The sequence below is a fragment of the Conger conger genome, chromosome 7, assembly GCF_963514075.1.
Source record: "Conger conger chromosome 7, fConCon1.1, whole genome shotgun sequence".
Lineage (NCBI taxonomy): Eukaryota > Metazoa > Chordata > Actinopteri > Anguilliformes > Congridae > Conger > Conger conger.
Genome location: NC_083766.1, coordinates 56527533 through 56540399, shown reverse-complemented (window position 1 = coordinate 56540399; position 12867 = coordinate 56527533). Strand labels below are relative to the sequence as shown.

General features: G+C 48.6%; 1 protein-coding gene across 3 annotated transcripts in view; it reads right to left on the bottom strand.

Moving 5' to 3' along the window:
• The window catches only part of LOC133134118 (cell adhesion molecule 2-like), a 416600-nt gene that overhangs the window by 58022 nt on the left and 345711 nt on the right, over nt 1–12867 (bottom strand). The gene's annotated exons all lie outside the window — the stretch shown is intronic.

The following is a 12867-nucleotide window of genomic DNA, read 5'->3' as shown; positions in this document are numbered from 1 at the left end:
ATGAGAGAAACAAAACAAGATCTGAAGTCTCAACACAAGACTAAAAGGCTTGTTAAGACTGGCTTTTCTTTCCTGTGTTCTCATGTGAAGATTTCAACTCCAACCCTTTTATCTGATTTACCAATAGAATTGATTATAAAGAATATGAGTCCATAGCTATTTGGCTTACAAAAGTCCCTGAGAGACATACACCACGATATTAAAAGCAATTGCATGATGCACAAAAGACTGAATGAATGTTCTCGATTATAAAACGTAAGAAGTTGCAGCTAATTGCAGATCATGGACATTTTTGGATATTAGTTTAGGATATTTGACCCTTGGGTGTTTTGGTGAATTCAATTTCAGGTGTGCACAGCAGAGAAGAAATGTTTTAATGTTTTAAACAATGCCTACATTTCTCCATTCATTTCAAATAAACATACTGTTACAGCACGCTCGAACCCAGGTTTTCTGTGTGTCAGTCTTGGTTGGGTCACGGTTAGGTCAAACTTTTCTCCTCATTGAACCTCTCATGTGTTTGGCCTCAGAACCATCCCTCTTGTTGCCTCCTGAACAGAGCACTTCATCAGGAGCTGGCCTTGGATCCTTGACTGAGGGGTAATGGACACACCAGCACAAGGTCTTCACAGCAGGAATGTGTTCTCGAGTGCCTCTCGGAGAAACACCGCCACGGTGATCAAGTGCGGACTTTTGGCGAAGACCTTGCTCAGCGGTGCCCCGGCGCCCCGCACTCGAAGGGCCAAGGCTAGCTCGTGATTGAGTGTTGTGTGGCCTCTCTTGCGTGTCTTTGAAGGAATGCACGCATTCAGCCACGGACCTACAGCAAACACGGTCGAGCACCAGGTGCCAGACCTCTGTGCCCTGTACGAATAGCCCACTCACAAGCTGCTTCCTTATTATTTGGGAGGTCAGCCCCAGAAAAGGGCCGCACTATCGCCAACAGTTACATTAGCCAATGGCAATGCACTATTTTACTTAAGACATAGGGGTGGGCCAGTCAAATTCCAGAGATGACCAGTGCACCATTGGACACGCCCCTGCTTATTATACATAATTAAGGACACATTTTGTGTTATTTTCAACACAGTCAACACACTGTGCTGAAAGTAACACAAAAAGCGTATAGGATATTAGCGCATCCTTTGGGAGAGTGCGGACCAGCGTGCTGTTTCTAGGCCTGGGAATGGTCCACTCATAAGCGTCATCCATACTGCACATCATATATCCGGATGCAGAACCAGCCTGTTTGAGGAATGTAACACCGGGCCTGTGTCAGTATCACCCACCCCCCAGGGCTCTGTCAGTATCACTCACCCCCTGTCAGTATCACTCACCCCCCAGGCCTGTGTCAGTATCACTCACCCCCTGTCAGTATCACTCACCCCCCCGGCCTGTGTCAGTATCACTCACCCCCCTGTCAGTATCACTCACCCCCCAGGGCTCTGTCAGTATCACTCACCCCCTGTCAGTATCACCCACCCCCCAGGGCTCTGTCAGTATCACTCACCCCCTGTCAGTATCACTCACCCCCCAGGCCTGTGTCAGTATCACCCACCCCCTGTCAGTATCACTCACCCCCCAGGCCTGTGTCAGTATCACTCACCCCCCTGTCAGTATCACTCACCCCCCAGGCCTGTGTCAGTATCACTCACCCCCCTGTCAGTATCACTCACCCCCCAGGCCTGTGTCAGTATCACTCACCCCCCAGGCCTGTGTCAGTATCACTCACCCCCCTGTCAGTATCACTCACCCCCCAGGGCTCTGTCAGTATCACTCACCCCCCTGTCAGTATCACTCACCCCCCAGGGCTCTGTCAGTATCACTCACCCCCCCGGCCTGTGTCAGTATCACTCACCCCTGTCAGTATCACTCACCCCCCAGGCCTGTGTCAGTATCACTCACCCCTGTCAGTATCACTCACTCCCCAGGCCTGTGTCAGTATCACTCACCCCTGTCAGTATCACTCACTCCCCAGGCCTGTGTCAGTATCACTCACCCCCCTGTCAGTATCACTCACCCCCCGGCCTGTGTCAGTATCACTCACCCCCCTGTCAGTATCACTCACCCCTGTCAGTATCACTCACTCCCCAGGCCTGTGTCAGTATCACTCACCCCCCTGTCAGTATCACTCACCCCCCGGCCTGTGTCAGTATCACTCACCCCCCTGTCAGTATCACTCACCCCTGTCAGTATCACTCACCCCCCGGCCTGTGTCAGTATCACTCACCCCTGTCAGTATCACTCACCCCCCAGGCCTGTGTCAGTATCACCCCCAGACAGAAGGTCACAGAGCGGGTCATCACGCTCTGCGTCTCCTAAAACAGCGTGTCAGCCAGGCCGGGCCGCTCAGGCCCTCCCGCTCGTGATATTAGCCGCATTAGCGCCGCTCGCTTGCAGCGCCGCGGGCGACCCTCAGCGTTCCTTCCTCCCCGGCGTAAATATTTATCCGCTAAAGGGGCCGTTGATGCAATCTAAGCCTGCGCGATCAATCCTGTCATTCCCCCCATTGATCCGGGGCGCCATGCGCTTCATTAAGGGCGTGATTTATTCCGCCGCGCGCCTTGGCTAAAGCCGGGTCGGGCCCCGGCGGGCGCGTGGCTCCACACTCCCGCGTGCCTCGGGAGCAGGGCCGCCAGACGCCCCGTTCGTCCTGGGACAGCCCCGCCTTTCAAACTCTGACAAAACCTACACCAGAGCGTCTCAACTCCAGTCCTTAGGACCCACTCGCCAGAAGGTTTTTGTCGTAACCAGGGGCGGCCTGTAGCGCAGTGGCTAAGGTGCATGACTGGGACCCGCAAGGAAGGTGGTTCGATCCCCGGTGTGGCCACAATAAGATCCGCACAGCCGTTGGGCCCTTGAGCAAGGCCCTTAACCCTGCATTGCTCCAGGGGAGGATTGTCTCCTGCTTAGTGTAACCAACTGAAAGTCGCTTTGGATAAAAGCGTCAGCCAAATGACATGTAATGTAACCAGAAACTCATTTAACTAATCAAAGGCATTTTTGGTGATTGGTTCAGCCATCAGATCAGTGTGAGTTCCTGGTTACAACAATAGCCTTTGAGTGGGTCCTGAGGACTGGAGTTAGATTGGGTGCAGATTTTCTCAGTATAAACTGGACATGTGAAAAGGGTCTAAAATCCAGGGCTGAGAGTTGAGAAACACTGATGGACACCACAGGTGTCACGCTCCACAGGGTCTGCTGGTTTTTGGGTTTTTCCCGGCACCTGCGGTTCATTCAAGTCATTGACTGGCAGAGGAATCCACACACCTTGTTCTCGAGGCCTTAATTGACAGCTGATAGAAAGGAAAGCACACAAACCCTGGGTATTCAGTTTCCCACCCCTGATCCACACTCTCAGAAAGTGAAAGTGGAGGTACATTTTTGTTCTTCAAAGATACATTTTCCCAAACGTACCCTGACAGTACGGTGAAGTTCTCCTTTGGTACAAATGGGTATGTTTTCCAAGCAGAAACAGGTAGAAATGTATTATTAATTATTATTAATTAATTTTATATTTACTGGTTGGGGTACAATGTTATGCACCTATAGGGTACTGCCCAAGCAACAAGCATTTGTACCTTTTTAGGCACTTCATTTCTGAGAGTGTAGATTTGTCCTGTGCTTCAGTTGTAGCATATTTTCCAAATTCTGCTTGCCATTACCGTAGATTGTAACAGCATTTTACACACGGTCCTCAGGGGAATCGGGTCACCCTGCTCAGAAGGGGAGCGCGGTTCCTGGAAGACGAGCTAGCGCGCCGCGATGCTACGCCCGGGTGCGCAGACTGGGAGGAGGCAGTGCCAGGGCTCCTAATTTAATGAATTTACACAGTCTCGGAAAAAGCACACACTCAGGTCCCCGTAGACTTCCTCGGAAATCTCCCTAAGGAAATCCTCTCCTTGGGAGTAATGAGCTCAATTACACAGGGCAGCCCCAGTCAACAGTGTAATGAGACCGGGCCTACAGTTACGTACTTCTAATCACACTGACGCTCACACACGTTCTCTCTCCCTCTGTCTCACCCTCACCCTCTTTCTCTCAGTCTCTCTCTCTCTGTCTCTCTCTCCCTTGTTATCTCTCTCGTTCTCTCTACTTCTGTCTCTCCCTCTCCCTTTCTGTCTCTCTCTCCCTTGTTATCTCTCTCTCATTCTCTCTCCCTCTGTCTATCTCTCCCTCTTTCTCTCAGTCTCTCTCTCCCTTGTTATCTCTCTTGTTCTCTCTCCCTATGTCTCTCCCTCTCCCTCTTTCTCAGTCTCTCTCTCTGTTTCTCTATTTTGCTTGTTCTCTCTCTCTCCCTTGTTCTCTCTCTCACTCTCTTTCATGCTCTCACTATGTATTCCTCTCTGTCTCTCTCTTTATGTAACTCTCTCCCACACATACACACACACGCACGCACACGGACGCAAACACACGACAGCCAAAAAAAGAGAGCGAAGCACATTGAGAAAGACAGAAGGCCTCATTTTGATTGCTTAAATCTCATGCGGGGGAGTTAAAAATCAATTTGTGCAAATGCCTGTCAGATTTTCCAGCTCAGTAAATGTCGACTGAAAAATGCCTGATTTGCGATGACTCACAAGCGTGAAAACAGGACCAACGTATCCAACAGGCATAGCTAGCATGCTCAGGATTCTGTACGGCTGAAATTATTAAAGTCATATTGTCACTCATCAGTGAGCTGGTCAGGAACAGGTGACTTGGTGGCTTCCTCTGATGCTGTGGCGATAAAGTGGCTAATTTGGGGAGGACTGTCCCCTGCTTAGTCTAATCAACTGTAAGTCGCGTTGATTAAAAGCATCAGCTAAACAACAAGCCATTTATAAACACCTTCCTCATTCATGTTTGCGGCATGACCACGTATTCAGTTACGCGTTCGGGAGAGGAGCAGGAGAACGAAGGAGTCGTGATCTGTCCTCCAGAAGGCGACAGATCCCTCCGTCTGAAGAGCTCAGGGAAGGCCCTCCATTTCATCCCGCGCCCCGCGACTGTTTCACCGCCAGAACGGGCTTAAGGCACCCCAACGGTAGATGAAGGGGATTTAGTTAAGCCAGCTAAAATATTTGGTTCCCGGAGCACTCCCTGGAAGTAAGTAATTAATTTAGTAAACGTTCCAGCATTTTTAATTTCTTTGTTGACCGTGGGCTGTATTATTTTGGCACAACGGCTGGAGTGCGTTCCGTGACTGTAGGGAGAAGGTCTCTCGCCATATTGCCGTTTCACAAACAGTTGGGAATCTGATCCGGAATGCTTTGTACATTTTTCTTTAGCTGTGATTAATCTTTGGTAGCACTTTACTTGAAATCGGTCTTAAAGAGCAGCCAAATAGCATTAATAAGTCCCTGATAATGCCTCATACACACTTATAACCAGTTTATACAAAATGGTGTCAGATACAAAGTGATTTGATAATCTGTCATTAGTGTCAAAGTGAATTATAATCTAATTCATAATCTCATGTTTGTTGTTATTACCTCGTAATGTGTACGTATGTTTATGGTAAGTTTTACACCATTTTCAGAGGTGTTATGAAGTCCCACTTCAAAGCATTACCATGTAGTCTGATCCTAAAGCAGTAGTTGTTAAAAGGCTTTTAAATTTTTTAAACTGGATTCCATCAATGTGTAACATGCCTTTAACAATAAAGATCTAAGATAAAGATATAGAATATTATTTATCTAGGAATTGAGGTAAATACACAAAATTCACTGGAGGCAGTTGAGGGAAATTGCCGTTTCCTGCAAATATAAAAAATAATAATAAAAGCAGATGGACTTTGGAATAAGCCAAGCCTTTTAAGAACAAAGTGATTTATTAACGAGGCTTTTCATCTGACTTCCTGGGAGGGTCATCCGCTTTTTCACAGCAAATATCTCCAAGTCAAAGAAATGAACCCCGAGGCATTTATATGTAAAAATGAATAATGTGACTTTTACCAACCGATGGGACCTAAGCGCTCTCTCCCCATGGCTTCTTATAAAACCGCTCTTCAAAGCCTCAGTCCACTTCACTCAGGCTGATTCTAGTGTAATTACGGCAGGGACCACCAATTTTTCTTCCTACCTTTCCACTAAAAAAAACACACAAAACAACTCCGTCTATCCAGCTGCCAACCGCCGCTGAACCGCCGCCAAAAAGCGTCTGGGGCGTCACCACAAAGTCTGTTGACGCAAACTCTCTCTCCTCTCGGAAACGAAATCGCATTCTCACCATCACCTGTAGTGTCCCATGGGTTTATTCTCTAAATACTTCTCCCAACTCTCGATCTCTGCACAGTCGGGATAAAAACTCTGACAATAATAGATGATATATACATGTTTCATACAAAGTACAACTTTGAAACCCACTTTAGTTTTTTTTTTGTTTAGTTTTTTTGCCTGGTGACAATGCTGTGGCTATTTTGGTAATATCTGACAAGCTGCCGGTTTGTAAGTCTCCCCGACATTTTTCTCTCATCACTAAATGATGTTCATTAGAAAAATAGTGATATCTATTCATCAGCGAATGAACAACCATCTAATTATCATGTATAATTACCCTATAAATTACGGCATGATTGATAAATATGCGCAGTGTTCTGAATGGGTAATAGTCTTTCACTTCCACACAGAATCTTAAAACTACCCCAAGGAAATTATTCTCCTCCAACAGAATTATTAAACATACTTTGAATATACAAATTTTGGGAGCACCCCAACCGTGACATAGAATAATAACGACAGTGGTTTGTCAGTGTATTCATATCCGGCTGTACACTCTCAGAAAAAAGGGTTCTTTGACTGGTCTCCACAGAGAACCCATTTTTATTTCTTTATGGAACCCCCTATCATCGGTCTGAAGTGTGAAAGCTCCCACACAAAGATGCAATTTTGCCCTACAAAGAACTGTCGAACTAGAAAGGGTTATGCTATGGAATCACAGTGTTAGTTTTCATAATAGTAGTAAGAATATTACTATTATTATTTGCAATCCCGGATCGAGGAACCAAAAGCATAACGTGGGTTGTGTGCAAGTGAATTTCAATCGGGGTTGCCAGATCCACAGTCTGACAGCAACCACAAAACCAGCCAAAGATCCTCACGTCACGAGCGTGGCTTCAAGAGAAGCTGTACTACTACCACAGGGAAGAACAACACATCCCTAATAAGCATGTTTTGGATGGCGGGTTTTTTTTTCCTCCCAGGAGCAGGACGATGGTCCAGTTTCCAGGAAGAGTCCTCATTATTATTCCTAGTTCCTACTGTCACCGCAGCCCTGCAAGCAGCGGAGCAGATATATGTGCCCTACCGCGTGCTTCCTCCCCGGAGGACAGCCAAGGCGACACGTTGCAGACCCAGGACAAACAAGGAAGGTGCCGGAACACCTGCTCTGCCGGGCGTCGGAGGCGTCACGCGTCGAGCCAAACTGAACTCATCCCGGACGCCCGGAGCGGGCCGCCAGCGCTTCCCAAAGCGGCACTCCCCCGGAGGTCTGCTCCAGGGCGGGCGGTCGAGGCGAGGCGCCGGAGATAAGGTTCGGCTTGCGAAGGGAATGCTAAGTAGTCGGTGAAGGGTGCCGTCGCCGGTGTTGCTGATTCGTGAAACGCTGGCCTGCTGACAGCTATCGCCAACGGCGCTACACTAGAGGAGGCACCACGCGCTTCCCCACTTTGCTGTAGTCCTGCCGGGGCAGCATATGGTACCATGACTCCCTGCTGTAAAATCCAGCTATGGTCACAAGCTGGTCTGGCTGGGTATGAGCTGGTCAACCAGCATGGTCACGCTGGTCTAGCTGGGTATGAGCATAGCTTGAGATGGTCAAACCATGTCAAGCTGGGAGCAGGTCTGAATTGCTCAACCAGCTACCAGCAGGGCTCTGGACCAGACCTGGGTCAAATACGTAATTGTTTCGGATTCAAATACTTTGCTACGCTTTATTGAGCTTGTCTGGTGTATTGGAACCAAAGGAATACTCACACAAAGTGCAAACCCCACCTTCTGGTCCTCATTGATTGCCTCAAATCGAGCACAGAAAAGTATTCGAATCCAAAACAATTATGTATTTGACCCAGGTCTGGTGTAGAATAGGGCTGTCTAATCTCATCGGAGATAAGGCTGGTTTGAATGCAGACTCCCTGTCTTCCTCAGCCTTACAGTGCTTAATGCAACACACTGCTCTTGATTGAAGACCGTCATTAGTTCTATAGTCGAATCAGTGTGCGATAATGCTGGCTCTGCTCTTTCCCTGGTCTTCTCTGAAAAGTACAAGGTACATCCGCACTCGGTGAGGGCTTCAAAGCCAGAGGCTCGAAACCCGGGCAGGTCTGTGTGCAGACGTGTTGAGTCTGCAGAGGACCGATGGGGCACTGTTCCCTGTGTTCACAGGGCAGGGGTGTCAAGCTCCAGGCCTGGAGGGCAACAGTGTCTACGGGATTTTGTGGTTTCCTGGCAGTCAGCATCCAATTAAGGCTTTGATAAGAAGTGTGTGGATTCTTCAGCCAGTCAGTGTAACTTGTGCCGAGACTCACCGAAGAACCCAGATGACACCTAGGCCCTCCAGGACTGGATTCTGACACCTGTGGGGATAGGAAAAGGCCCCTCATCTATGGCCAGAACGTGTGTGGAAGGGGCCCCCCCCCACAACCTCCCCAAGCCCTGTCCTCTGCTCCGTGTCACCAAAGCCACTGCATCTCCCCCCTCCCCTGAGGGCTCTGTGCATTTTAAATAACAAAATGGCCGCCCCTTTCCCACCCCCCCAGCATGGTGACTCCCCCCCTCCCCATCAGACCACAATAGCATCAGACACGTTTGCGTCTGTGACCCCACCCCACCTCGCCACCCTGAGGTATCAGAACCCAACCCGCCGAAAAATGAAAACTATGCCGCTGACCCCTCCCATCCACTCTCCCTGCTGCACGGTGAGGGGCCACCGTAGCAAGATTCACACACAGGCCATCGCAGATGCTCACTGAATCCCCCACTCTGCGCCCCGCACCCCCCCCCCCCCCCCCACCCCCACACACACACCCCCCCACCCCCACTGCTGTCATCTGTCTGAGAAGAAAAGCACCATCACTGGCAGAACAATAAAGAGAAGGACAGCGAAAGAAGAAAATAAATAAATAAGGGAAGAAGGCCGAGATTTAAAACGCTGACATGGCAGCTTAGCTCGAGGCAAAACTGGTCAGTGGTGACTCCCGATTGGCTGCAGTGAACTGTGTGTCAACCCTGGTTACAGCAGCTCAGCACACCACTGAAGTTTGCAGTTATCAGCCACGCAAACCATGTAAGAAAAATGGTAATACAAAAAGCTGTGTAAGTCACTGTGGATAAGAGTGTCTGCTATAGCTGTAATTTAACAGCCAGAGAATATTAGGTTTTTGCTCTGAATGTTTCTTCATATTTTTCAATGTTTTATCTGTTGTCATGGGCGGATTTATTTGTATGTGGTTGTCACTATACGCCACAGATCCCCCTGACACCAACCTTGTAACTCCCCCAGGGAAATCAAGGCTGAATCTTTCTGGAGCTATTTCATGCCAATCAAAAGCAGAGAAGCATCACCCGAAGCACGTTGCCCACCAGTCCAAACACGCCCTTTCCTTCCTCTTCACTGGGGGATCTTTGGGACAGGCGTCATGCAAATTGGATGTATTGTTGTATTTATTTAAAATGTTTTTGTTCACGTACTTCCACCGTAAACCTTCACACTCTGCTCCGATAGGCCTTTCTCTCTCACCCAATGGGGTTCATCCTAAAACACGCAAACAGGCGGACTACAAACTGTCGTAAGAATAGCAATCATCATTCCCACAAATGACTATTAAACATTACGGCAATCTCATTTTCTACGATCGTCACTCTTAATGTAGAGTGATTCCCCATGAAGGTCCATCACGGGCAACTGGAAGATAAAATATGGATTTAAATATGCTTAAAAAAATTAGAAAAATGATGTCCCAGGAAAGGGAGACAGGGGGCTTTGGGGAGTCTCAATAGCAGTGCTCTAGACTCTAGACATGCACACACAGACACAGACAAAGATACACAGACACATACAGTATACGCACAAACACACAGATACACAGACCCACGCTCACAGACACACAAACACATACACACACACACACACACACACCTATACACACACACACACACACACACACATACACAAACACACACATACTGCACACGCACACACACACACACACACACACACACATACAGGATATGCACAAACACACAGATACACAGACCCACGCCACAGACACATGAACACATGCACACATACACACACACACACCTACACACACACACACACACACACAGACTCACACACACACATACTGCACACGCACACACACACACACACACACACACACACATACAGGATACGCACAAACACACAGATACACAGACCCACGCCACAGACACATGAACACATGCACACATACACACACACACACACACACACACACAGACTCACACACACACGCACACACACACACACTGCACACACACACACACACACCTACACACACACACACACACGCACACCCACCCCCCTTCCCTGTGCAGGGATCCCCGTGGGGCAAAAGCAATTTTGCGGGTAGTGTATATATAGACCTGGGACTGCTCAGGCTGGAGTGGAGCCTCAGCAGGCAGTGCCACAGGACAGCTAATAGGGTCTCAGTGCAGGATGGGTGTCAGACAGGACTTCTGAACAGTCTGGAGGATGTTCATTTACCCACAATTCATTACTGTCAGCACCACACGCGGGAGAGAGGAGCAGGGCTTCGACTGCTGAAACACACCGGGGGGGGGAGAGAGTGAGTGCAGCCCAGCCACCACTGGAGTGTGTGTGTGTGTGTGTGTGTGTGTGTGTGTGTGTGTGAGTGTGTGTGTGTGTGTGTGAGTGTGTGTGTGTGTGTGTGAGTGAGTGTGCGTGTGTGTGTGTGTGTGTGAGTGTGTGTGTGTGTGTGTGTGAGTGTGTGTGTGTGTGTGTGTGTGTGAGAGTGTGTGTGTGTGTGAGTGAGTGTGCGTGTGTGTGTGTGTGTGTGCACACAGTATGTGTGTGTGTGTGTGTGTGTGATTGAGAGCCAGAGAAAAATAGGGGGGAAAGAGAGAGAGCTACTGAGAGAGAGAATTACAAATGAAGAAAAAGGCAGAAAGAAGAAGAAGTATAACAAGAACAACAACAACTAGCCAAAGCTGCTGTTTTTCTCCGGCCTTTAGGCCAAAACAATTGTGACTGAAAAACTGCTGAAGGGACTCCTTCTCTCCTCCACACCCTGCAGACAAACGGCTCGACTAGCCAGCCCTGCATACAGACGCACTCCTGGGATACAGAGGAAAAAACTCAATGTTTCCTCCCTAGGGGATCGATCTGAAGTAAAATAAAATACAAACCTTACAAATGAAACAGCTTTCTGTGATTCTGAAAGACAAAGGAACAGAAACAAGGCAAGGCCAACCCCAGCAGCCCCTTTCCGAGCTCCACGCGCTGGCTCCTCGTGTCCTCGCCAGCGCGGTTCGGTCGGCTGGTTTGCTTACGGCTTTGATTACTCTTCGCCAATACCTGGAATCACCACAGACACCGCTCAAGGCCGGCTTAAAATGTCAAAGTCTCAAACTTCAATATTTCTGAGCTGAAAGCAGACCGTGTCTCCAAAGAGAGGAAAAAAATAATAAATTGAGCCATATGAATAATGCCAAATTTCTGTTAGCCTATGCTAGTCATCCAAAAGTGAACCCCCCCCCCCCCCCCCCAAAAAAAAACAGGTGTGCTAAGGATAAAGCTAAAATAATCACTATTTTTTCTGATTAAAAAAATGGCTACCAATGGGCAGGAGCCAATCAGGATTAAAGGGTGTTAATGGATACATTTTCGTGTCTCAATGACAAAGAAAGAAGGTAATAAAATAACTAAAACTGCCCCTGCATTCTCAGCATAGCTTGAGGGGAATGCAATCCGGAGAGTGGCACTGCTGAATAGCCATTACGGCTCAATTTGGCCACCGGTGAGCAGCCATTATGGCTCCATTTGGCCACCATTGACGTGTTGCACTTTAAATCCCATTAGAGGCTGAGAAGGCATCTGGCACTGCCATGCCGCCACCAGACACGCATTCCCACTTGTCTTTCCTGGGGAGACGAGGATTTCGGGGAGTTAGGGACAGAGCTTGGTAAACATAGATCTTAAAAGGCCAGGGCTAAATGTCCTGGAGGCACCGGTAGGGGGAAACCACTCTACGGCTGAAAAAAAAGCCTTTTTGCCGCACACAATTTAAGACGATATGGATCTAAATTTCTTCACTCGCTAACTTAGCCGGGTGGGGACCCCCAAGTTCAACCGCTTCCCGTTTCAACTCTGGGGAGGAAAAAAAACCGGCTATTTTTAAAAAAACCGACCGGAGCCATTTGGTTTCACCTGTGCTTTTATGCAGTCTGACTGCATTTTTATGAGACCGGCTGAATTGATAATTCGCCTCTAAGTGCTGGGCGCCTGGGGACACCCTGCAGTGAAGGGCCACAGAAGATTAAAACCGACAGCCCGTCTGAAATAAACATAGGGGTACACAGCGCATTTGAACATGTCACTACATTTTGAGACGTGCGGGGCACACTGCGGAGGGGTTATGTGTGCAGGGGGCTTTGGGGAGTCTCAGAGGAGGTATTTGCATCCCGCCACGGCAGAGTGACAGAAGGAGAGCCTTGTTCGCGTACACAGGGGGGAACACGGGTACAGTGCTGGAGGGAAGAAGCACAAGAGAGGAGCGCCACTAAAATATTCAGAGCTGTACCCCGGAGATTTGGGGGAGCGGGGGAGTGGAGATACTCCCCCATGCTGCTACCGTAGGCTTCAGAAAACAATACAGACCAAGTTTCT